Source organism: Anabrus simplex, chromosome 4 (assembly GCF_040414725.1).
Source record: "Anabrus simplex isolate iqAnaSimp1 chromosome 4, ASM4041472v1, whole genome shotgun sequence".
NCBI classification, from domain to species: Eukaryota; Metazoa; Arthropoda; class Insecta; order Orthoptera; family Tettigoniidae; genus Anabrus; species Anabrus simplex.
Genome location: NC_090268.1, coordinates 33,708,615 through 33,734,308, shown reverse-complemented (window position 1 = coordinate 33,734,308; position 25,694 = coordinate 33,708,615). Strand labels below are relative to the sequence as shown.

The following is a 25,694-nucleotide window of genomic DNA, read 5'->3' as shown; positions in this document are numbered from 1 at the left end:
TCAAATCGCTGCCAAGCAAAGTACCGTACTAAGGTTAGAAGAATTTATACGCTGTTATGTAAAATTAGGAACTGTAGGTAGTGTCGTACGTTGTATAATTTCCATTTATTTTGGAAAGACCTCCTGTATTTACAGGCTGCCGCTAAGAACAAGATAAAACAAACTTTTTTGTACGTACTGTATCTATTAATTAAAGAAAATTCTAAATTATAAAGGAACATTATAATTAGTGCGGCATTTCAGAGCTGTAGCTGTAGAGGTCGTGTCTCAGGATCTTGATGGAGCCTCGGAGGACGAGGGTCGCGATTTCGGGGATGAGCTTCATTGGGAGTTGGAAGCGCTTCCATGTGGCGACGAAGTGACGAGGTACGGTACCGCGAGCTCCGACCATTATCCCTATTATTTCGATTTCCTGAAGGTGGTATTTAGATTTGTAGTAAGGGATAGTGGGTTTGTATTTGTTAATCTTTTCTAGATTAACCTCCTCTGGCTGAGCGCAATGGTGCTCGAACCTGACAATCGGATCTAATATGAATCCTTGACAGCTGTTGTCTTTAAAGGCTATGATGCCAATTCTCTGCCAACTACCATTTATGGCCAGTCCGTGTACCTCATGTACATTGAATCCTTTCTTTCTCAGTTCTTCGGCAATGAAGGATCTGATCTGGTGGTGTCGCGTGTTTCTTAGGAGCTCCCCGCGTGTTCAGAATCCCAGGACATGACTGTTCATATAATTCCGACCGCTGCATCCTTAGCTCTGGGACGTCATTATTTCTCCTGTTGCTGGGCGTTGGTGTTGTAAAGTAATGCATGTTTTGAGTTTGGTTTTCTGATCACTTATAAGGAAACTTAAATATATATAGCCTATATATATATTCCTGAAGGTGGTATTTAGATTTGTAGTAACGGATAGTGGGTTTGTATTTGTAATTTGTAATTTGTATTTGTTAATCTTTTCTAGATATATATATATATATATATATATATATATATATATATATATATATATTCACTTGACCTGAGATTTTGAAGACCTCAACGGGAGAACCGGAGAAGTGATGTGACGGTATAAGTTGGCATCTACATAAAGTCATCGAAAACGAATAAGTCTTGTACCCTGTGGCCTTTGGTAGCGAGGTGGTGGTGGGTGTGTATGTGTGTGGGGGTGAGAGAGAGAGAGAGAGAGAGATGAAGGAAATAAACTATTTTTCATCCTCCCAAGCATCGAAGAAGCGAATTGCAAATGAAGATGACACAATCGTAAGAAACGATTGAGAAACAGCATCAGAGTCGCGTGATAATAATGCACAAATTGACAGAATGGCAGTTGGGAATTTGTTGTAGGTAGGTCAGCAATAAAAGTCACTTTTTATACTCGTTTGTTTGATTTTTTGTTCATTGTATTCTGAACATATACGTTTTAAGATGGGGATGTTTAGTCGAGTTCAAACTGAGAGTACCCCTTAAAATATTATTTTTAAAAAAGCACTGGAATTTGTAATTTGTACCATGTATGGGGCGTGATAGTGGTGGTGATTATTGTTTTAAGAGGAAGTACAACTAGGCAACCATCCTCTATATAACACTAATCAGAGAGAAAAAATGGGAGGGGTCCGACACTTCGAAAAATGAAGGTATCGGCCAAAGGAAGACAAGGGCCGCGAAGGGCATGAAAATGAAAGACTCCCTAGCCCTCGCAAACCTAATAGCGTCGGGGTCGGAAAAGAACAAGAGTTGACCAAGGGAGGTCGGATAGGATAGATGAAAGTGAGGAGCCTGGCACAAGTAAGTGGAAGCAATGCCAGGACTCAGCTGAGGGCCTCGTGGAAGCCAACCCACGCTCCTAAGTTCAGAGCCCCTGGGGCCCCTTTTAGTCGCCTTTTACGACAGGCAGGGGATACCTTGGGTGTTATTCTACCACCCCCACCCACAGGGGGGCGGGGCGTGATAGCCTGGTAACATCGTAGCTGGCTTCACACCACAGTGGCTGCGGTTCGAATCCTGACCAATACATATGGGATTTTTAAATGGAAATTCACGTACCTGTGGGACAGATTGCACGAAATCTACAGGTCCCGACAGCCACGTAAAACTGCAAGCGCGCTTGCTTCCACTACTTTTCGTGAACTACTAAATAACTACAATACACGACGAAGTTAAATCGTCCATTCAAAGACAACTGGTAATAATCATGATTGAACTTCCACTTATACTGCGGAAATTGTTTTATTTTTGCATTTAAACTCTTTGGGCTGCAGTCTCTCAATATGTCGACTGTCGGCTTCATCAAAATAGCACAGCTACGTACTGCTGATTGTGCAGTTTGTGGTCAAATGTGTTTTCAGTGCGCTAGTTTTGATGAATTTATATACAGGGTCTCTTTCTCTTATAAAACCAGACCAAACGCACGGTGTTTGTACTCTTCGCTACGGCAGCTCCAATATGGGAGGCGCGCGCATAGTTCTTGACCTTGCAAGAAGCCTGCACGTGTTCGACCTGGCAAGAAATGGGTCGCCAGTCTGAATCTCAGCTGTTAACATGGTGAGCCAGTTATCATTGCAACACCGTATTTTCGTATGTAAAAGTTCTGGTTTCATCTTAATGGTCGTGTGAACAGTCATAACTCTCTCTACTGGTGTGCAGAAAATCCTAACGGTGTTTATGAAGTCCCTCATTATGATAGGAAAATTGTTGTTTTTGCAAGACGAATAATAATTGGGTCTCTTTTTTTTTTTTTTTTTTTTTTCGAGACGACAGTAAATGAAGAGAGGTACCAAGATTACATTTTGACGCTGTTTTTCCATCAGTTAACGGGAGAAGAAAAGTCAGAAGTGTTTGGAGACAGACTGATCAGTGCTGGTCTATTTCCCCTTCGTCCTCCAGATCTAAAAGTGTGCGAGTTTTACATGTGGAGTAAACTGAAAGAAAATGTGTATCGAACAAATCCTCGCACATTGGAGGAACTGAAAGAAAACATTACGATTGAAATCAGAACTATTACACTCGCAGAACTCACTCGCGTCAGCCAGAACGTGGTCACCCGATACAATGTCTGCATAACCCAGGAAGGACGACACTTCCAGCATCTTTTATAAGGTGAGATTTCATATGATTGTGTACAAGCTTAAAGCAGGGCGGCCGCGCGCGACGTAATTTCGGCTGAGGCAGCTGCCGTAGCCAGTGTTGCCAACTTATGTTTTCATGATCCGCTAAATACTACTATAAATTCGTTAAAATTCCGCCAAGAAATCCCATCTCAAATGATGACCAATAAAACTGAGAAATAATAAATAATAATAATAAAATTAAATGTCTGCACTCACCTAATCTGTGAGTTTCACTGGAATTAACCCCCTGCCTGCGAGCCGGCGAGTTAAATCTTGTAGACGTTTTACTGCCGGGTGCAAACTAGGTGAATCCCCTACCTAAAGGGCCACACCAAAGCCTACTCGATACTAGAAGGCCTGGACAGAAAGCCAATTTCTTGCATTAAAAGCGGTGTAATAGTTTTTCTCTTTTCCACCGCTAGGTTCGCGTTTATGTTCTTTTGTTTGCAGCGAATTCTATGATTACATGTGTTGCTGCAACATGTTTTATGTGAAGAAATGACATATTAAACTTCATTTTATAAGGTAAGGCCTTATCTAACATGAAATATGAAGAGTTTTGTCGTTTTTTAATTTATTTCGTCCCACGATTTGCAATATATGGATGGTTGCTGAGATGCATTTAACATTTGTTTAGTTATATGCTTCCAAATTACCGTCAAAGTGGCGGTGGTGATTATTGTTTTAAGAGGAAGTACAACTAGGCAACCATCTATATATATAAAATAACTTGTCCTGACTGACTGACTGACTGACTGACTGATTCATCATCGCCGAGCCAAAACTACTAGACATAAAGAAATGAAATTTTGGGGATACATTCATATTAAGATGCAGGTGCTCGGTAAGAGAGGATTTATGGATATTCCGTCGGTAAGGGGGTGAAAAGGGGGGTGAAATTTTAAAATGAGTGTATCTATATCTCAAATATTTAAAAGTGTACAGATGTAAAAATTGGTATTTAGAACCTTCCTTAAAAATAACGAAACACGTATTTTTTTGTTTTCCAAAAATCCAAATAGGAGGGCTGAAAAAGGGTGAAATAGGGGTTGAATGCCTTTAATCAGGATACGGGTACTTATACCTCAGAAACTGAAGATATTACAGACCTGAAAATTGGTACTTTTGATCTCTTTAAACAATTAAGAAACACGTATTTCTTTTTTTGGAAAATCCAATTAATGGCAGGGTGAAAAGGGGGGGTGAATTTTTAAAATGAGCGTATCTATATCTCAAAACTTTGAAAGTTTACAGATGTAAAAATTGGTATTTAAAATCTTTATTAAAAATAAAGAAACAGGTATTTTTTTTTGTTTTCGGGAAATCCCAATAGGAGGGGTGAAAAGGGGTGAAAAAGTGGTTGAATGCCTTTAATGAGGATACTAATATCTCAGAAACTGAAGATTTTACAGACCTGTAAATTTATGTTTGGGATCTCCTTTAAAAATAAAGAAACGCGTATTTTTTTTTGGAAAATCCATTGTTGCTGGAAAGAAAGATTGAAAAATGGAAGAAAACTTGCCGTAATCTATTAGAAAACAAATCAGATCGCGAATTTGGGCGGATTCTCTCAGAAAACGAGTTAGATCGCGATTTTCGGCGGATTATATATTTAAAATATAAGCATTCAATTCTAAATGTCAGTATAATACCGTAGCGAAGCACGGGTATCTTGCTAGTCCTCTATATAACACTAATCAGAGATAAAACTGGAAGGGACCCGACACTTCGAAGAATGAAAGTATGGCCGAAGGAAGACAAGGACCACGAAGGGCGTGAAAATTAAAAACTCCCTAGCCCTCGGAAACCTAATAGCGTTGGGGTCGGCAAAGAAGTAGAGTTGACCAAGGAAGGTCGGATAGGAATAAATGAAAGTGAGGAGCCTGGCACAATTAAGTGGAAGAATTGCCCGAACTCAGCTAAGGGCCCCGTGGTCGCCAACCCACGCTCCAAATTTCAGAGCCCCTGGGGCCAATTACCGTCAAGTTTCTCTTTCCATTCTGTAGGTTAAGATGGTTTGCGTGCCTAACTGCACATCTAACAGCGAAGAAATATACACAAATATAAATTTTCATCTTTTTCCTAAAGATCTGAGTTTACGGGAGAAATGGAGGCTTGCTATTTCTCGACAGGGCAGCAGAAAAGGATCTCTTTGGGCTCCTAATGATACCTCCAGAATATGTAGCTTGCACTTTGTCGAATCAGCTTACGGTGTAAGTACTGTGAGATAAATTCTGCTCCCCGACAACGTGCCGACGCAAATTCGTCTTCTTCGTAAAAATGTATTAATATTTACAACGTGGGCGTTAGGATATCTCGGAAAATGTAACCTTGTCCGAAAGGTGAAATTCCTTACCGCTCCAAAGTTTAAAAAGACATTTCAGTGCAGCGACTGTGATCAAGCATACATCACATACGTTATACTTACAAAAATTTTTAGGCCTATTCTTGATAATAATACAAAGAAAGTGACTAATGACTGATTTATTAAACAAATTCAAGAGCAAGCCTCTGAGCAGGAAAGTATTGAAATTATAAAAATAGGGGAAAATCGGGTGAGTACTTCTATTCGGGCCTATTTCCCCATTGTTTATTCTTGTGTGATAAACAAGTGCAAAATGAAAGAAATCTATGAAGTGTAGTGTGCTCTAAGTTGTTTTATATGTTTATATCTGATTCACACCGGGCATAATGATAATAAAATGTATTATTTCGCGTTATTATATGAATCTTCAAAATAAGGATATAGACAGAACATGAGACTATCAGAACATAAACGCGATCCAAGCGGCCAATGCCTGAACTACTTTGTTCGCCCAGAAATGTGTCGGCTTGTCCAGGCCTTCTGTTACAGCGTAGGCAACGGCCACGCACAGGACAAGCCAGTTCATTAAACGGTCTTCCTTCATAGCATAAATATAAATGCAACTCTCTTACAGTTTCATTATCTGTCGTCATTCGTCAGCTTAGAGATAAGTAACCATTTCTCACGCATTACAAATTTATGATACCATGATCTCATAACATCAAATCCAAATAACATTTTTTCCTCATGTGACTGCTAGTTCCTGACAAGAAATACGAAATATCTCGGAGACAGACTGGAGTACAAATTTTTTTTTAAAAAACGTACAATGGATAAAACACTAAATTCCGCTATAATAAATCTAGAATTCCGCCAAAAAATCCGCTGTCCGCTAAATGACATATCTCTCCGCCGACAGTCTTCTAAATCCGCCAAATTTAGCGGAAAATCCGCTAAGTTGGCAACACTGGCCGTAGCGCAGAATACAAACATCGTGTGTTCGGTCTGGGTTTATCTGAGAGACCCTGTACTGTAAAAATAAGTACAGCCGCCTCTGTGGAGAAGTGTTTCGTGTGATAGGTGCCACCTCCGGAGGTCCGGGTTCGATTCCCGGCTCTGCCACGAAATTTGAAAAATGGTACAAAGGCTGGAACGGGGTCCTCTCAGCCTCTTTTAGGTCAACTAAGTAGAAAGAGTTTCGATTCGCACCTCAACCATCCTCGAAGTGGTTTTCTGTGGTTTCTCACTTCTCCTCCAAGCAAATGCCGGAATGGTACGTAACTTAAGGCCACGGTCGCTTCCTTCCCTTTTCCTCGTCTATCCCTTCCAATCTTCCCATCTCCCACAATGTCCCTGTTCAGCATAGCAGGTGGGGCCCGCTTGGATGAGGTACTGGCTCTCCTGCCCAGTTGTATCAATCAACCTAATGTCTCACGCTCTAGGACACTGCCCTTGAGGCGGTAGAGGTGGGATCCCTCGCTGAGTCCGAAGAGAAAACCAACCCTGGAGGGTAAACGGATTAAGAAAGAAACACAAGTGCATGTAGGCAAGATAAAATGAAAGTGGTCTCACGAAAAGAAGACATTTTGGCAATTGACAGCTCTTCATTTTTTTGAAGTTCCTGACATTCTTATACCGGATTGATCATTGGAGCCATGAGCCACTCAACCCGGCATCCACTCTCTCCGTCCTGTCGCTGCCTAAATCGCAAGATAGCTAGCAAGTCGTAATAGCGAGTGAGTGTAATTCGAAAGTTTAGGATACCATCTCATCGTATGTGCAACTATGACCCTCAAAGAAGTGAAGGAAACAATTACAGGCTTCGAAAAGCAAATGGCTAAATTCCAAGCCCGCCTAGAGGAAGCCATGTCTGCTCCCACCGGCAGTGCTACCAACCCCAGCGATGTTCTGACTGTGCTTCAAGCGGACTTCCGAACTTTTAGAAATTCCATCTGTGCTGAACTCTCTGTTCTGAAAGACAATGTCGTAGAAACGACTGGAAATTCAGGAGGCTCGGAGTGACGAAGCGGAACAATACAGTAGGCGTAATTGTCTCCTGCATGGAGTGAGTGAGACGCCTAATGAGGATATCTATGGAAAGGTCATTGAAACTTTCCGTGATAACCTGAAAATCGAACTGTCCATGGACCCCATCGATCGCTGTCATCGACTGGGACGCCAACGTAGATCGACTGCGGACGTAGTGACCGAGGGTAATCGACCTATCATAATAAAATTCCTCCGCTACCACCAGCGGGATCAAGTTTGGCGCGCTAAGCGACAGCTGAAAGGCTCCAAACTACTTATAACTGAATCCCTCACTAGGCTGAGAAAGGACATCTTGAATAAGGCACGAGACACTTTTGGACTGCGCAACACATACAGCCAAGACGGAAGGATAATCATTCACGTATCCGGCAAGAAATTCCAAGTGAACTCGCTCGCGGAATTACAATCATTAATCAGGCAATATGGTGAAAGCAACATATGAACAATGTGCACTCTGGGTAGTTTATTTATTTTTAATTTAGTGCATAGTTGTGAATATATGTGTGTCTGTGTGTGTGTGTGTGTGTGAATCAGCTGGCCACTGTATGTACGAGGAAATTAAGGTAAGCCGCATGTTTTACATTCCGTTAGCATGCTTGAGTTTACAAGTGCTATTGAAAGTCCCCCTCCTTGCTCCCTCCCTCACCCCTCAGCATTCCGCTGTAGGACAGATCCCCAACACTCTCCCTCCACAGCCCTTTCACCGGAACATACGCCTGGAAGGACACGACCTGCCACTGACCGTTCCTCAACACTTTCCACTTCCTATTCTACCCATACCATTTTAGAGAAGGAACTGATGTCATTTAATCGCGCTCTGTTGTGTGCGTATGTCAACAGCCAATCCATCGTTGCTCACCTCGACGAACTGAAGATGATATTTGAAGACAGTCCAATTCATATCGCTGCTGTAAGCGAGAGTTGGCTCCGTAGTTCGATTCCCGCAAGCATGGTTGACATATCGGGCTATGATATTCACAGGCATGATCGAACGAACAGACGAGGTGGTGGGGTCGCCCTATATTGTAAATCAATGCTCAAGCGTAAAGTTGTTCACACGTCTACTCCTGCTGTAAAAACGGCTCCTGAATATATGTTTGTAGAGGTGCTTGTCAATTCTGTAAAAGTACTTGTAGGTGTAGTATATAGGCCTCCTGACGCAGTGCGAGACTTCCATGACTTAGAAGACAGTTTACTGAGACTGCTACTATCATACGAGCACGTGATACTTTTTGGAGACTTTAACACCAATTTATTAACTCTGAACAACGACACCTCACGACTACAAACTATTTTTAAATCCTGTGGCATGACTATATTACCCCTTAAACCCACCCACCATGTCCATACTTCCACTATTTCCGCTGATACATTCATAGACCTAGTAATAACAAATAACCCTCAAAAAATCCTTCACCACGGTCAAGTATCTGTTCCTGACATACCTAAACATGACCTCATATACTTAGCATACTCTCTTCGCGTGCCGAAGTACCGACCGAAATATGTAACGTTTAGAGACTTTAAAAGGATGAATTTAATACAACTGAGACAAGATGCACAACTCTGCCCTGGTATGACATAATGATGAAGAGTGACATTGACGAGAAAGTGGAAATATTTAATTCCCATTTACATTATTTGTACAACAAACATGCACCAAAGCGTTCTGTGAGAGTAACACGACCACCCTGCCCTTGGCTGACTGCTGATGTTCAGACTATGATGAAAGAACGGGACGCACTACACCGACGCTATAAGCAGACTCAACTAGCTGACGTACATGAGCAGTACCGTGTTCTTCGAAACCGAATTAAGCTTGTAATTCTCAACAAGAAATTTAATTATTTCCAGCATTTAAACAAAAACATTAACACTGGTTCCATATGGCGACAACTTCGGTCACTGGGTATTGGCAAACCACTTGCGAAGCATACTGATCCCGAGGTGTCCCTTGATGAGTTAAATACATATTTCTCCACGGAACGTCTCACTCCTGACACAAGGACAGTACAAAACACCATTGACTTTATATTAAGGCAACAATCCCCAGTCCGTCCTGTATTTGAACTTGATACCGTTACAGAACAGGAAGTAAGAAGGGAAGTTAATTCAATAAAATCTCACGCAACAGAAGCTGATGAAATTCCCATTTCATTTGTGACTTACATAATCGACATAATACTGCCCATTTTTACGCATTTACTTAATGCCTGTCTTACTTCAGGCAAAAACCTAATTAAATGGAAAGATGCACTCATTGTGCCTGTCCCAAAAATCTCTCCTGCAAGCAATACATCTGACTACCGACCTGTCTGCATCCTCACAGCACTTTCTAAGGTTCTGGAGAAGATAATGCATAAACAAATTGTTAAATACTTGGAAAAACATTCTGTACTTGATCCCTTACAGTCTGGTTTTAAGAAAGGACACAATACTGCAACTACACTAATCAAAATCACGGATGACAGACGGGCTATGGACGAACGAAAACTGACTATACTTATCCTTCTAGACTTTAGCAGTGCGTTTGAAGACTACAGAATGGAGGACTAAGCTATCTAGCGTTCCCCTAGGGTCTATTCTTGGACCTGTTTTATTCTTAATCTATATTAATGACATTTATTCTCATCTGAACGACTGCAACTATCATCTTTATGCCGACGATCTTCAGATATACTCACACTTTAAGGTCCCCGACAATGACAAAGCAATCCACCTTATGAACTCGACTTTAAATTCAATTAGCTCGTATGCTAAAGAGAACTGCCTATTAATTAACCCGAAGAAAACGCAAGCAATCATAATAGGACAATCTAGACTTTTAAATACGCTAAACATCATACAACAGCCTAACCTCATGCTCTGTGGTGAAGCTATACCTTTTCAGAAGTCTGTAAAAAACCTAGGCGTTGTCATGAATGACACATTAAACTGGAATGACCATATAACAAGTGTCTGCAGAAAAGTATATGCATGTCTTCACCCCCTAAAAATGAAACAATCCATTCTTCCACACACCATGAAAATAAAACTTATTCAAACCCTCATTTTTCCAATAATTTATTACTGTGATGCATTAACCGATGAAACTTCAAAGGGCAATGAACTCTTGCATACGATTTATATTTTCTTTGAACTTTAGGAAACATATTTCCCCTTATTATGAGAAGCTATCCTGGCTGAAAATTGATCAACTAAGGAATTTACATACTGCGACATTAATTTTTCGACTTCTGAACGAATCTACACCTGAATACCTATCCTCACATTTTAACTTCCTCTCATCTTTCCATGGACATAATACCAGATCGACTTCTACCCTTATGATACCGGTTAATCATTCATCTGTATACAGCCACTCTTTCCAAGTGTCTGGGGCAAGGCTATGGAACACACTCCCTGTCAGTATACGTAATAGCACTTCAACAGTCTCATTTAAACGGTCTTGTCGATATTTCCTCTTAAATACATGACCAGCTTGTATGATTGCAAGCGTGATTTAGAACTATTGTTAGGTGATGTAGATGTAGATAGGCTAGATAATATTAATCATTAAAAATAACAATTATAATCTGTTATAATATTACTCCATAAATTTAGGTAGCTCCTAGGGTCTGCTAATGTTATTTTTACCAAAGTATGTGATTATGTACTGTACGTAGTGGTTAAGTGTAAGAGAGGGCCGTGAGCCCTAACTTCGCCACATACTGAGGCATAAAAATAAATAAATAAATAAATAAATAAATGTGAACTTTTCGAAATATTTAGTGTTCAGTACCAATAGAATTTTTTTTTAATTTCACTGTCTACATCTAACTCATAATCTGCACGATCATTTGAATACTCCCCGATATTGGCAGGCCTGATTATATTTATGGCGATTTTGTCACAATATCCTTTTTCACTCTCGCAGTAATTCCTGTCTCTATTTCTGTATCACTTTAGAAGCGCACTCATCTCTGACAATGCAAGCCGGAGCATCATCTTATTTTTCTACAAGTTGCCTTTTTACCGACACAGATAGGTCTTTGGCGACGATGGGACAGGAAAGGGCTAGGAGTGGGAAGGAAGCAGCCGTGGCACTATACCATTTTTTACACCTAGTATTAGAGTTATGGACGTTGAATATTTAGTAGTGTGATTATTTTCAAAATTCAGCAAGAAGCCTACCTCCCGAAAAAAAAAAATGCATGTCTTCGAACGCGCTTCGTTCGCCAGCCGTGGACCGCCCTATTCGAATGAGTCACCAACGAGGCAGGCATTTTGTCAGACGAAGCAAGAAAGGATCACTGTGACGTCACCTCGCTCCTGTCAAGACCGGGACTCCCCTCGACCCCGGCTTTGCCCCGACCTCATCGCAGACCGCAGTAGACATGGTGGAGTTCGCGGAAAGAAACAAACACACTTTCTTTGGGAGTTAATTATACAATTTATTTTCTGGATATTCTCCCTCCTAATTATTTGAATTGCAAAATGTGCTCATAGATTCTAAATAATTCGTGTTTGGTGTATATTATGGGAAAAGTAATATACAATACAGTATAACAAAATCCTCTCATAGAAAATAGAAGGCGGCTTTGTCCGTGTAGGCTCTAACCTATATCGTCACTTCACCGGTAAAAGGTTGTAATCCACAAAGCTCTTCCCATCGATTACTCTCCTTAAGACTGGTCACGCCTCCCAGCCACATATGGATATCCAGTCCATCAGAACAATGTCCGCTGTGTTCGTTTTCCTATGCCGACGAGTAACCGAAAATGAACCTAACATGCATTATACAACAGGAGTGCGTAAATACGTAATGCAAGCATACATTCGTATAGTACGGTACAGTAAGGTTAATTTTCTGCATAACCATATGTGCCTGGGAGGCGTGACCAGTCTTAAGGAGAATAATCGATAGGAAGAGTTTTGTGGATTACAACCTTTTACCTGTGAAGCGACGATATATTAAAAGAGTTTACTGAGCACAGCTTTGGCAAATCCGTTTAGAGAGGATGATTACCTCGTTGTACTTCCTCTTTAAACAAAAAACCACCACCACCACCAAATCCGTTTGTCCGTTCTACTGTACCGATTTGCATCCTTTTTATTTTATTCTCTCCGTAGTTACCTGCCGGTAAATCATGAGACATTGATGGTTCTACACGTTCAGCCAATTTTGAGTAATCATAAAATCAGATCATTAAAGGATCACTCCAATAATTGCAGACAAAGGCTTATCCTAACTCGCAATACATTCTGCAATTAGCACGTTGCTAAGCGACTAACACTTTCATTAATATTCTGATGTATGTGATTTTCATCCTTTGTAATGTCACTGCATGCAGCCATGTTTTGTTACTACCTGTCAAGCCAGAGAGTATAACATTATTATTATTATTATTATTATTATTATTATTATTATTCTTTGTCGTTTAGGCCTACTGAGGACCACGGGGCTCGTATCTACTCTTGGGTAAAGCTGTTGCTTTCTTCTTCTTCCAATACTCCTTCATTTGCTGACTATGAGCCAGCTTTCTCTCCTCGGTCCACTTAGTTCCTGTAGTCTTCTTACTTGTAAGGGACGTTGGGAAAACTCCGTGTCGGATGGCTTGACGGAACAGTAGTCGGTCATGAGTTTGTCCCGGTGGGATATCTAGTTGTTCCATATCTGACTTAACTGACGTGATCCATTTGTTCTTAGAAGCCTTGCCTCTTCCTGTTACTGTGAATATCCTTTTGGTGAGTCTTTCGGAATCCAGGCGGGCCAAGTGTCCATAAAAGGTCAGGCGCCTTTTCCTTATAGACGTAACGATGTCCTCCTGGTGTTCATACAGTTCATTATTATGGCGGATTCTGTAAGTGCCTCCTTCCTCTCTGATTGGTCCTAATATCCTCCTCAGGATCTTCCTCTCTTTTAACTCCAGCTTTCTGAGTGGGCCCTTCCTAGCCATTACAAGGCACTCAGATGCATACAGAACAGATGGTTTGACTACCGAGTTGTAGTGTCTGAGCTTGAGGTTCTTGGAGAGGCACTTAGATGAATAGATACTACGACACGAGTGAAATTTATGGACTCTTGACGTGTCGTCCACTCACACAAACATACCTAATTTTAAAACAATAGACACATTATAGCACGGTTCACTTGATAACTACTTCTGATCACGGAAGAATACTATTCTCTGCTAAATATTCTTTGATTCTCTAACCTTTCTCAGCTTACAAATATATTCAGCAAGATGCAGAGCGTTCCTAATAAACTGTATGCTGCTAAGAGAGAAAAAATGTCTACGTACAAACAGACCCCATCATGACTTCATGACATACGCCTTAGACTTTATCTGGGAACAGCTATCGAAGGATAGCCTAGCTCCACTAGACAGAGTGAAGGCCATGTATCTTTAAAAAGTTCTCTGCCTGGCAAAAAAACGTTCCTTCGAGAGTAACATATGAGCTCACAAGACAACCGTTCTATATAGAAGAAATGCCTTCTACGACACAATACCAAGCTTTACATCAAGAACTGAAGCATTAAAAAAAAAAAGGGTAATATATGGATAGATTTAACAGACGGCATAGAATGGATTAATTCTGACCACGAACTGCGGCATACCACAACACGCTTCTTATTAAATGTTCATACAACCACTGCAAAGGGCAGGCAAAACAATGTGACTACGACAGGCATATCTAGAAGAGTCATCTGACCTATTGATAACGATTGCTGCGGAGCAGCACGGGTCCTCTAGTTATCATTTAATTGAATTCGGAAAAACATAAATACGATAAAAGTATGAACATACAGTAGAGCACCGTTAATCCAATCTCCGATGGTTCGACTTTCCACATAATACGACCATAATGGAGGTCCAGACATGTACTGTGTACGTATGTAGCACTTGAAACGTTACATCCAACACATTGCTGAGTCAGTTAACTGGTGATACTTGACCTACCAATGCATTCTGATGCTTTGCTTAGTGAGTATCCGTTGTTAAAGCAATATTTCTTGACAGGGTGAACAGTTTTTTGTGTTTTACAGTAAAAATTTGCTTTCAGTTTGCGTACTCGTCACATTATGGCAAGCAAAAAACGTAAATACGTTGCGCTGATTTTGAAGAGAAGTTAAAAGTACTTGAGAGTATGATAGATTATACAAAGATGAGTTCCTACAAAAAAAAAAAAACTGCAAATGAAGTTGGTGTGGGCGTTACTACGAATAAAGACTGGAGGAAGAAGAGGAAAGAGGGAATCTGCCCCTGGGCGACAGCCCTAAATGCAGAAGATTGATTGATTGATTGATTGATTGATTGATTGATTGATTGATTGATTGATTGAACTCATACAATAACGGTTTTTAATGAAGAGGGCTTAGAAACCTTTAAAGATTGAAAAAGCCCAAATCTGAACGGTTACCGTACATCATGTTTTACGGGTGTGGGTTTTGCAGGAAAGAACACCAAAATAGGAGAAAATTATTTTACTGCGAGTGACGGCTGGTTGCATCGCTGGAAAAAACGTCATGGGATTCGAAACGGCACTGTGAAAAGGACAAAACTTGGAAAGGAGAGAGTGACTTTTGCTACTTGCAGCAAAATAATGTGGCTTTTTTACGACCCACTAACTACTTTTGACGGTTTCCAGAGCCGCCGAGGTGCCGAAATTTTTCCCCGCAGGAGTTATTTTACGTGCCAGTAAATCTACCGACACGAGGCTGAGCCAGGATCGAACCTGCTAACTTGGGGTCAGAAGGCCAGCGTCTCAACCGTCTAAGCCACTCAGTCCGGCTACTCGCAGCAAACGCTAATGGGTGCCATAATTATCGCTGTTTAGAATCGACAAATCGAAAACTCCGAGGGTATTCAGTATTAATTTGATATCCCTGCCAACGTATTACCTCCAAAATCGGCCTTTTTAAATCATATTTCTTTGACCAGTATGTGCCTGCTGTTGAACAACATATGAAGGTAAAACAACTCCCTGCACGTGACCTATTGGTGTTGGATAACGCGCCATTGCATCCATCTCAACAGCTGATGGTAGTGATTATTGTTTTGAAATGAAGTAGAGCAGGGCAACCATCCTCTATTAACACCAATCAGAAAGAAAATGGAAGAGATCCGATACTTCGAAGGATGAAGGTATCGACATAAGAAAGGAAGGCTACGAAGTGCGTGAAAATGGAAGACTCTAGACCGCACAAAGCTAATACCGCCGGGGCCGGGAAAGAACAAGAGGTCGGATAGGAAAGATGAAGGCTAGGAGCCCGACAAGTGGAAGTAAGTCTTTCGAAGAGTCGGCACCTTATCTTCAACCTGAAAACAATTACCAGTGAACTGCGCGCTGAAAGTCAGTCGCCTAAATTTGATATTGCCAAACAGTCTTCCTTATTGATGAGAATTTCCAGTTTTACATTGAAATGTAATTTTCTTAGCGTTATTTGAGTCCAGTATTTGACTTCAAATGTCGAGAGAAAATAAAAGAACCTTTTCGTTCTCTAGGAAGGACACCGTCCGGGAGTCCTTAAGGGCCGGCCACTACTGAACGAAGAGACCCCTTTTGGGCATTTTCTCCATACCCTATCCATGTATTCTGGGTTTCATTAGTATTTTGTGCAGATTCTCGGCAACATATTGAAAGAAATTCTGTTCAAGCCATTCTTCTATACACAGGTACAATTTTTTGCAGCACTGATGCTGGGAACTGAATAAACACATTTTTATAGGCTTCTGGAGCCAGTATCCGGCTCCGTGGTGTAGGGGTAGCGTGCCTGTCTGGAGGCTTCGGGTTTGATTCCCGGCCAGGTCAGGGATTTTTACCTGGACCTGAGGGTTGGTTCGAGGTCCACTCAACCTACGTGAATATAATTGAGGAGCTATCTGACGGCGAGATAGCGGCCCCGGTCTAGAAAGCCAAGAATAATGGCCGAGAGGATTCGTCGTGCTGACCACACAACACCTCGTAATCTGCAGGCCTTCGGGCTGAGCAGCGGTCGCTGGTTGGCCAAGGCCATTCAAGGGCTGTAGTGCGATGGGGTTTGGTTCAGGAACCAGTCCAGCAAGAGAGAGGAGATGCTGAGCTTTAAATGGCCGCAACTTTCTCAGAAAAGGTCGCAACGGTCCGAAACCAACCTTTTTCAAATAGAGGAAGCTTCAGGCTGTTCCTTTGTAGAAAATATGAAAATTCGAATATTTCATTCATTTTCACCAAACAATATGTTCCAAGGTCCCTTAAAAGAAACAGGTAACGAGAGAACAGGTATACGACGACTTCTAAGGGTGCATCATCATCCTGATATGAAATTAAATCAATGTTTTATTTATTTATTGTGTAAGCATATAACATGAATACAACAAAGAGTGAGATGTAACGAATAAGAGGAACATAATTTGCATAAAATACCGTTATCTTAGCAGATATTGACATCCTGGAAAAGCACTGCAAGTTCGATTACAGGGCTGTTGGTAACATTATTGAAAGTGAAAAAAGAGATTTTCGATATTTTTAACGGTTTACAAGTTATTTGCGGTAAACATCTTAGTTGACTCCCCCTGTAAAGGACATGACAAGGTCTCTAATACCAACTTCAACGGGACAAATCAATTGTCTCAATAACATTAGACCGACCCCTTATATGTTACATACGCTACAATAATCACATAACATTGCATAACCTTAAACTACGTAGTCCGCAGAGTATTCCGGAGATACAACATGAAATATCCGATATTCTTGGGATACAATACATACAATACAATAGGAAATGGGAAAACTGAAATTGCAAGTTTAAAGAAGTGACAGCGGTATGTTCCAAGCTGTCAGTGGAGAGATGGCGTGGAATAACAATAGTAGACGAATAAGTTTGAATGGTGTTTTTAAAAGTAGGAAAGATCACAATATAAAGTTGGAATTTAGGGAGGACAATTTCAGGCAAATATTCGTTTATGGGACGAAAAGTTAGGGAGTGGAATAATTTACCAAGGGAGATGTTCGATGAATTTCCAAGTTCTTTGTAATCGTTTAAGAAACGTCTAGGTAAACAACTGATGGGGAATCTGCCCTAAATGCAGATCTATGGTTATTGATGGAGATGGCTGAAAAAACAGCTTGATTATGAGGCAAGAAATGAGCCTATTTTGAATCCAGAAACTAAACTTAAGACAGAGTTTTTCGTCTGTTTTATTAACGTCTATTGACCTCTATTCAAGTTTTGAGCAACTGTAATACAATAGTTTTCCGTTATCTTTCTTATATAAGTTAATACCCGTTAGTTAAAATCTGAGATGATTAATTAACTACTAAACAAGTGTAAAATCTAGAATGTGGAGAAAATACAATGACGCCATTGGACTATATGATGGACTGAAAATGGTTTCACCCTTGACTTAGCACCAGCAAATACGGTGCCAATTGAAATGTTACGTTGTATTATTTAAAAAAAAAAACTTTGCCCCTAATGTCGCTGTGAGAATATTGCAGTCTTTTTGATCATGGCCGAATATCGATTGGAGGGACTTGCGATTATTTCTATCTGTTATAAATTACATTACAAGGGCTTATTTCTGATTGTACGAATACGAATGCAAGAAAAGTCACGTTTGAAACGTAGGCCTATCTGACACATATTTTAAATTTTGTGTTGTACGTGTATTTTAAATTTTTAAAATAGGCAATGCTGTATAATTAAGTGCGTATCTAGGATGAGAACAGCGTCCTACTACTAAATGTAATATAACTGTCATTTTGCATTGCATCGCCTTTTTCTTAAAAATTTGATCCCTTACGAGTAATGTCTGTACTACATTGTGAATTTTAAGAGTTTAATTTATTTCGCGTATAATACAGTAACAGTAATAATACTGTAATGTATGTGAACCGGGCGAGTTGGCCGTGCGGTTAGGGGCGCGCGGCTGTGAGCTTGCATCCGGTACATAGTGGGTTCGTGCCCCACTGTCGGCAGCCCTGTAGATGGTTTTCCGTGGTTTCCCATTTTCACACCAGGCAAATGCTGGGGCTGTACCTTAATTAAGGCCACGGCCGCTTCCTTCCCATTCCTAGGCCTTTCCTGTCTCATCGTCGCCATAAGACCTATCTGTGTCGGTATGACGTAAAACACGTTACGAATTTAATTTCTTTTAAGCACTGTTACTGTCATTAGAGGTGAAGAAACAGATATTACCAAGTCGATTAGTAGCGCGTTTGTTTGCCTTTCCTGTATATTATTTCTTTTAACCTGCTGGGCATTGAGAACACCAGTTTCCGTGTTAGTTCAGATGAAATGTTCCCCCATTCTTGTTGTAGAAACTGTTTCAAGTGTGCTTTACTTGTTATGTGGTGTTTTCTTAGTCTGGACTGTCCGGCTCCATGACTAAATGGTTAGCGTGCTGGCCTTTGGTCACAGGGGACCCGGGTTCGATTCCCGGCAGGGTCGGGAATTTTAACCATCATTGGTTAATTTCTCTGGCACGGGGACTGGGTGTATGTGTCGTCTTCATCATCATTTCATCCTCATTATGACGCGCAGGTCGCCTAAGGGAGTCAAATCGAAAGACCTGCACCTGGCGAGCCGAACATGTCCTCGGACACTCCTGGCATTAAAGCCATACGCCATTTCATTTTTAGTCTGGACTCCAATTCACTCCATAGGTGTTCGATGGGGCTGTATCCGGCGATTGGGGAGGTGTTTTTAATGTGTGCGGCGTGTTGTAGAGTACCCCCAAACGAACAATTTCCGCCGTATGTTTGAGGTCATTGTCGTGTTTGAAGTAAAACTCATTAGGAATCCCAGGCTTTTCGGCGCTTTTGCGAACGTTTTCTTTCAGGATGTTCAAATATTGAAATCTGTCCATAGTCCCCTCGATAAATACAACTCCCCGACACATGAAGCGGCCAATGAGCCCCACACCATAACCCCACCACCGCCGTGCTTCACAGTGGTAACGAGGTTCTGCTCATCGTGCTGTGTTACGGCGTCTCCACACTAAAATGCGTCCATCACTTCGGAAAATATTAAGTTTGCTGTCATCTGTAAACATCACTGTCGACCAAAACGCATTATCTTTCGCCACATTTTATTTTGCAAATTGTAGTGTCTTCCGTCGATTCACTTTCGTTATGTGCGGTTTCTTTCTTGGGATCCTAGATCGATACCCAACACGATGAAGGACCCTACTTATTGTTTTGTGTGACACTGCATGATGGAAATATTCTTTTTTAATTGTGGTTACTATGAACTTTCTTCTCGTGCGGTCAGTTTCTTCGGACGTCCACTTCTTGCTTACAAGAACATCCTGTCCTTTTAACCGTTGTATGGTGCTTTGCACAGTTGGTTTACTTCTTCCAATGATGTTTCCGACCTCATAATACGATTTTCCTTGGTGGTGAAGGCGTAGAATAAGTCGTCTCTCTTCAACAGAAGTTTCCCTACTTTTCCTCGCCATTGGACTAGTACCGTCTCCGACCAGCTGATCAGTCCGTCTCTGTCTGCATTTACTACACAACTAATGCCACGGAACAACACAGGTTTCTTTCTGTTTACTCGTTCGAACCCCATTTTTACACGTAAGGTATGAATACTTATGTCCAGACAAGTAGTCATGGAGTACGCATTTGTTGTTTTCTTATGTACAGTTATTTACTTTGTAACGAACACTGCTGTACAAGGTATACGTTTGGGTTTGTAATTTTGACCTGTACTCCGTATTGGTCCAGCAATAAAGCATTTTGTACTGGATGGGCCACACACTTATTTGGCAACAATGTATAATGCCAATAATAAGTTGGTGTAATAACAATCAATCAACTCAGTTTCGAACGAGCTCTCTCTGCACGAAGTTAATAAGTGAGGCTTATCAGTTATGCGGTTTGATAATTTTCAAACTTTATTTGATAATTTTTATTTTTTTTATTTTTTGTAATCGAGCAATTTATCATAACCGAGATTTCCTTATCAGTTAAGGGCCTACAGAGTATAGTTCTGTAGTCAGTGAAAAATGAAACCAATTCAAGTTTAGTTCGAACATCAAAGTGGTGCATGGCTGGCTGTTCAACAGCTCAGCATTGGAGGGCATTCAAATAAAACATTAAATATTATTTTTAAATAATCTTAAGATAACGAATAATCCATCTGTTTATACAACTTGACAATATATTGCATTATTTCTGCCTGCTGGAATAAAATGTGTATTAGTTATTCATAGGTTTTTACATTTTATTTGAGGGGGTGGGGATTTTAATTTTGGCAGGCGGGCCCGTACCGCATTCGTTATGCCCCTGGCTAGGACTATATAGCCATCCCTAAACAGTTAGAAGAGAAATTCTCACCGAAACTACGTGTAAATAAGGTGGCATCTTACTTTACATAAATATAATAAATTTACCAAGCCGAGAAAGTAGTAAGCAACAGCATTATTATTATTATTACTAGCAGTTTCCCGCTGGCTCCGCCCGCATTGTACAAAGTATGGTGTTGTTCGTTACTATCCTCACGGATGTATTTGCAAAAGTTTCGAGTTAATGAAATAAAGCACATGATCTGCTGTGGTAATAGAATGTAATATTATGTCAACAAAACAGTTGAAAATATATCACACAAAGAAATTGAATTAAACGTTCCTTGGAACAACACTATGCGCCGAACTGTTAAAAAGTCCTTCAAAGATCTTCGTCATGGAGACAAATGTACTCGTAACTTTTCTCAGAATCTACTATAGTTAGTACCTCAAAAGAAAGCGCTTGGTCCACTGAGTGTTTTTAGACCAAAACGAACTGCATACCTTAATTAGAACGAAAGATATGATTGCTTGAATGAGAAAAAAAATGTTGAAGAAATGAGACGTCAAATTGAATGTGCACTCATAACTTTCCTCAGAATCAACCAATTTGAGTAGTCAATAGCTTAAATGAAAGAGCTTGATCCACTGAGTGTTCTTAGGCCAAAACAAACTCCGTACCTCAATTAAAACCAAAGATATGATTGCTTCAAAGAGACAAAAAATTGAAAAATCAAATAATTTGAGGAAGGCGGAAGTTAAGTGATTTATAGTACCTGATGACAAATCTGTGCATGATTACCTTTCAGTTAAAAAAAGAATGAAGGAAATCGCGCGAATAGAATGACCGGACTGACTGACTTTAGTTTTCATCAATATTTTTTATATATAGATTAGCAGTTTCCCGCTGGCTCCGCCCGCAATGTGCAAAGTATGGTGTTGTTCGTTACCCTCCTCACGGATGTATTTGCAAAGTTCCGACTTAATGAAATAAAGCACATGATCTGCTGCGGTAACAGAATGTAATGGGACGTAAAGCAAATAACATTATTATTATTATTAACAGAATGTAATATTATGTCAACAAAACACTTGTAAATACATCACACAAAGAAATTGAATTAAACGTTCCTTGGAACAACACTACGCGCTGAATTGTTGAAAAGTCCTTGAAAGATCTTCGTCATGGAGACAAATGTACTCATAACTTTTCTCAGAATCCACCAATTTAAGTAGTTATCGCCTCAAAAGAAAACGCTTGATCCACTGAGTGTTTTTAGACCAAAACGAACTGCGTACCTCAATTAGAACGAAAGATTTAATTGCTTCAATGAGAAAAAAAAAATGTTGAAGAAATGGGACGTCAAATTGAATGTGCACTCATAACTTTCCTCCGAATCAACCAATTTGAATAGTTAAGAGCTTAAATGAAAGATCTTGATCCACTGAGTGTTCTTAGGTCAAAACGAACTCCGTACCTCAATTAGAGCCAAAAATATGATAGCTTCAAAGAAACAAAAAATTGAAAAAATCAAATAATTTGAGGAAGGCGAAAGTTAAGTGATTTATAGTACCTGATCGACAAATCTGTGCATGAATACCTTTCAGTTTTTAAAAAAATGAAGGAAATCGACCGGATAGAATGGCCGGACTGACTGACTTTAGTTTTCATCATTTTCTTAAATATATAGATTATTATTATTATTATTATTATTATTATTATTATTATTATTGGTTTTGTGCGTCCGACTCCTTGGCTGAATGGTCAGCGTTGAGGCCTTCAGTTCAGAGGGTCCCAGGTTCGATTACCGGCTGGGTCGGAGATTTTAATCGCATGTGATTAATTCTTCTGGCCCGGGGAAGGATTGTGTTCGTCCCAACTCTCTCCTCTTCATATTCAGACAACACACCACACTACCAATCACCAGAGAAACACGTAATAGTGATTACATCCCTCCACATAAGGTTGGCGTCAGGAAGGGTATCCGGCCGTAAAACAGTGCCAAATCCACAGTTCGCCCCCGCGACCCCACAAGTGTGGGAAAAGCGGCAGAAGAAGGAGAAGAGTGTTATTATACTGCTATTGTTAAATAAATAAATAAATAATAGTAATGGTTTTACGTGTCGCTAAAAACTTTAACGGTCTTCGAAGACGTAACTTAGAGGTGCGAGAAATGTCTCCTACAGCAGTTCTTTTCACGTGTCGGTAAATCAGCCAATAGGAGGCCGGCATACTACACTTTCATTGTTAAGTAACAAAGATCTACTCTGCTAAGTCGATACAGATATTTCATGAGAAAAATAGTTTCTCCCTTCTTCAAATAAAACATATTAAATATTATTTTTAAATAATCTTAAAACAACGAATAATCCATTTGTTTATACAACTTGACAATATACTGCATTATATCTGCCTGCTGGAATAAAATTTATATTAGTTACGGTATTCATAGGTTTTTAAATTTTATTCGATGCGATAAATGTAGGTCTAATAACATTATTTCGAGTACTGTAACTATAAAGTTAATTTTGATGTCTAAAGCAACATTATTTCGTAAGCTACCGTATTTTCCAGCTGTTCTTCGCTAGGATTTGTAGGTACCTACTTGATTTACCCAGAAAAGGCGAGGGTATATATTTCCCAATCGCGGCGCTAAGAAGGTCGCCCCCCCCCCCTCCTGCAATAATTAAAAATGGCTCCCTCGTTTTCTGATAAGGAAAGTTACAAGTTTTTTCGCAGTACAAAGTTGTATATTATTACAATGAACAGCATCGCCCATGATAATAATAATAGTCTAATAATAAGTTACACAATTTAGTTTTCAAATCCGAAGGAATTAAAAGAATACACTTAAATCGCACGAACACACACACGCGCGCGCGAAATGCATATTCCAATCATAGTAACCAAAACACCCAGATCGTCACAATATTAATTGATAATCTCGTTCCTAGAACCAAGTAGCCTACTTTACTACTGTATATAATTCAACCTTCCATCGTAGACCTATTTAGCTACACTGACTGCCGCGAGTTATAAACAGGCTCAAAACTTCAGCAGAGTTTATATGAGGATGTCTTTGTTATCGCATATTCGCTGACTACTGGCTACTTAATTACTTCAAAAGCCTTGTTGATTGTTGCCAGTGGCAGCAAGGGATGGTTATTATTGGAACAGGTTGGGAAACCCACGCTCTTTCAGAAATAACTACCGTACTCCTATTGACGAAAGAAGCTCTGCACTACGACGGCCTAAGTTTGGAATAACCCTCTGTAATACAAATAACACTGTGTTGTGTGCTGTAGCTTTATCAATATGTAAAATCATTCTTCAGCTACTGAATTAAGAAAGTCATGGGCCCCTCACAAGCCATGGCCCCCCGCCCCGCGGAGTCTGCGGGGTCCTTATCGTTGCCACTGATGACCCTCTCTCAATAAAATCAAACCATGTGGGTGACATATCTGACTTGGAGACTGACCGCAGTATAATACGTACTATATGTCGCAAAGAACAGACATCTACGGCCTACTGGTCGCATTGTGGTTAAACATTTGTGTGAGATACGGTACAGTTGTGTAATAGCACCACTTCGCCAATCGTCAAATGTCAGGAGTGCTGACAGAAAAGAACAATTCAAGATAACTGTTGACCTTGCACAACTTAGTGTATGTGCAGATCTCGCTTAAAAATCTAAAATACCAGTCAGGAAAACAAGTCCATGTCTTGCCTTTGCTGAATGTATTAGATTACATCATCTCATGTGGATAACAGATTTTAAAATAAATACTTACACAAAAGACCTCCGGCAACAACACTATAAAAACAACAGACGTTCACTATCGTAACCGCCAACCGGCTTCAGTTTGAGAACCTGGTGTGAACATGCTGTTCGCGCAGGCGCATGAGATTGTGAACTGCGAAGCACTCCCTCCCTCCATTCCCCTTCTTCGCAAACATGACAATGCATTTAAATCTACATATTCTCTTTGATTTAAATGGCTTTGTGCACTTTGCGTGCAGCTCATGCCAATACCTTATATAAAGTTTAGCAAGTTACAGTGCGAAGTTTGACAGAAGCGAAGGTATAGGTACTGTAGGTGAGGGTGAAAGAAGAGGCTTCTGCCGCTCTCAAGAACAGTATATCATTGAGGAATATACGGGGTACAAAACGCTGAAATACAGAAATCAGCTCTTCCAAGTTACAAAATTAAAAAAAAGCTAAAAGAAATAGATACAAACCCAAAGTCACTGCAGGTAAAATAGATGCTCTGGTTTCTAAAGGGACCAGATCTATAAAATTTGAACATGTTTACAAAGCTACACGAATCGTCGTTAATAGTACACTTCACCGGGCGAGTTTCCCACTATCGGCAGCCCTGAAGATGGTTTTCCGTGGTTTCACATTTTCACACCAGGCAAATGCTGGGGCTGTACCTTAATTAAGGCCACGGCCGCTTCCTTCCAACGCCTAGGCCTTTCCTATCCCATCGTCGCCATAAGACCTATCTGTGTCGGTGCGACGTAAAGCCCCTAGCAAAAAAAAAAAATAGTACACTTCGCAGTGTGAAAATTCACGCCTTCAATCAATCAGTCAATCACTGATCTGGATTTATGGCTGTCGCCCCGGTGGCAGATTCTCTATCAGTTGTTTACCTAGCCTTTTCCTAAATATTTTCAAAGAACTTGGAAATTTCCTTTGCCTCTTGTAGTCGCGTGAATCAGACACTTTGCGAATCCGATCTTGGTAGAGGTAGTCTATTTTTGAAGTTTGTTTGTTTGTCCAACCCTTGTTCGTTTCTCTACGGGGTCGGGTATGAGGTGAGATGAATCTGTCGTGGCGGATTTTTATGACCGGATGCCCTTCCTGACGTCGACCTCATCACTGGAGTTAATGAGATGAAATGAATGACGAGGAATGGAGCGGTTAAAACCAGGTGCCGGTACTAGCCTACTCCTGTCGAATAACACCAAGG

General features: G+C 40.4%; 1 protein-coding gene across 1 annotated transcript in view; it reads right to left on the bottom strand.

Annotated features, from left to right (window-relative positions):
- The window catches only part of LOC136871592 (juvenile hormone esterase), a 128,518-nt gene extending 103,889 nt beyond the window's left edge, over nucleotides 1–24,629 (bottom strand). Inside the window, exon 1 of the mRNA XM_068227163.1 lies at nucleotides 24,513–24,629. The gene's annotated coding sequence lies outside the window, so the exon portion shown is untranslated. The remainder of the gene's footprint in view (nucleotides 1–24,512) is intronic.
- Nucleotides 24,630–25,694: the final 1,065 nt, after the last annotated feature.